Genomic DNA, 2,500 nt, shown 5'->3' on the forward strand with positions numbered 1-2,500 from the left:
TGTATAAAATATTTGTATTTTATTTGGTCTTCTTCTTTGTTGTGTTTTTCTTTCATTTTCTTTCGTTCAATGTGCGCTCCCGCCGACCCCTTTAGCTTTTCTTATCAGAATTCAAAAACCGTTTTTTATGAAAAAGAATTTTCGTTCTCTATATATATTTTGTATAAAAATATAAGAACGATATTTCTTCTTAATATTTGCCAATTTTCAAATGTATCATTTTTAATAACATTTTACTTTTTCTTCAAATGCATTTTTAATGTAATAATTTCATATATTACATAATTTTTCTCTCTGAATTGAAATTAATAATTCCATAATTCTATTTTTTAATCATAAATATATATATGATTGAAAAAATTTCTCCTTTTTTCTTTTGTTTAAAATTTAGTTTTTCTTATAATTTTTATTTGTTTTGTTTTTTTTTTTTCTTCATCTGTTTAATTTCCTGTATGTATACAAGAAACAAACAGTTGAGGATAATTTCTATGTAATGCTAGTATAGAATATAAAATTTTGAATTCAAAAATTTATTTCTATTTAAACTAACTATAGAATACCAGGAATAAAATACAATGACACCAATATGCCAAGGTTACATTCCATAATATGTTAGTATAGAATATAAATTCTTCATATATGTATATATATTCGAAAATTGTTTCTATTTAAACTAACGTATGGAAAACCATGAATAAAATCACAAATACACCAATATGCCAAGGCAACAATCAATAGTTACATTCCATAATATGTTAGTATAGAATATAAATTCTTCATATATGTATATATATTCGAAAATTGTTTCTATTTAAACTAACGTATGGAAAACTATGAATAAAATCACAAATACACCAATATGCCAAGGTAACAATCAATAGTTACATTCCATAATATGTTAGTATAGAATATAAATTCTTCATATATGTATATATATTCGAAAATTGTTTCTATTTAAACTAACGTATGGAAAACTATGAATGAAATCTCACAATACACCAATATGCCAAGGTAACAATCAATAGTTACATTCCATAATATGTTAGTATAGAATATAAATTCTTCATATATGTATATATATTCGAAAATTGTTTCTATTTAAACTAACGTATGGAAAACTATGAATGAAATCTCACAATACACCAATATGCCAAGGTAACAATCAATAGTTACATTCCATAATATGTTAGTATAGAATATAAATTCTTCATATATGTATACATATTCGAAAATTGTTTCTATTTAAACTAACGTATGGAAAACTAGGAATAAATCCACAATATCACCAGTTTAACATAACTCAAATTCGTGTTTCATATAGTTATGATTCGATTTATATGCTTCAATATCATTGGTTAGTTAAATGTTGATATTTTCATATTATTCACATGCCTTCACCGTGAGTGTTTTTTGCCATGCACACCACACATTGTGAAAAATGTATGGGAAAAATTCAATTCAATACATTTCAGTTTGATTTCATATAATTCAATTACATTTTATATATTTCAATAATACCATCAACTTAACTAAATATATATTAAAATACTAAATTATATATATGATGATATTTTCCATATATTTGAAATGTCTTTATTATAATTTATTCAGTTTATCATATGAATGTATTGTGTTAAATTTTACTTTCATACATTTAATCGAATTTAGTTTCATATAAATTCGATTCGATTTTCTTTCATATATCTCACTTGCCTTCACCGTGAGTGTTTCTGACAATGTACACAACGCATTGTGAAAAATGTATGGGCAAAATTTTGTTAAATTTTACTTTCATACATTTAATCGAATATAGTTTCATATAAATTCGATTTGATTTTCTTTCATATATATCTCACTTGACTTCACCGTGAGTGTTTCTGACAATGTACACAACGTATTGTGAAAAATGTATGGGCAAAATTTAACTTAATACAATTCAATATATTTCAAATGTTTTTCTTATATATTTATTCAGTTTATCATATGAATGTATTGTGGTAAATTTTACTTTCATACATTTAATCGAATATAGTTTCATATAAATTCGATTTGATTTTCTTTCATATATATCTCACTTGCCTTCACCGTGAGTGTTTCTGACAATGTACACAACGCATTGTGAAAAATGTATGGTGAAAATCTAACTTAATAGAATTCAATATATTTCAAATGGCTTTATTATATATTTACTCAGTTTATCATATGAATGTATTGTGGTAAATTTTAATTTCATACATTTAATCGAATATAGTTTCATATAAATTCGATTTGATTATATTTCATATATTTCACATGCCTTCACCGTGAGTGTTTTTTGCCATGCACACCACACATTGTGTAAAATGTATGGGAAAAATTCAATTAAATACATTTCAGTTTGATTTCATATAATTCAATTACATTTTATATATTTCAATAATATCATCGATTTAACCAAATATATATTAAAATAATAAATTATATATATGATGATATTTTCCATATATTTCAAATGTCTTTA

The sequence above is a fragment of the Anastrepha ludens genome, unplaced genomic scaffold, assembly GCF_028408465.1.
Source record: "Anastrepha ludens isolate Willacy unplaced genomic scaffold, idAnaLude1.1 ptg000061l, whole genome shotgun sequence".
Classification (NCBI taxonomy): domain Eukaryota; kingdom Metazoa; phylum Arthropoda; class Insecta; order Diptera; family Tephritidae; genus Anastrepha; species Anastrepha ludens.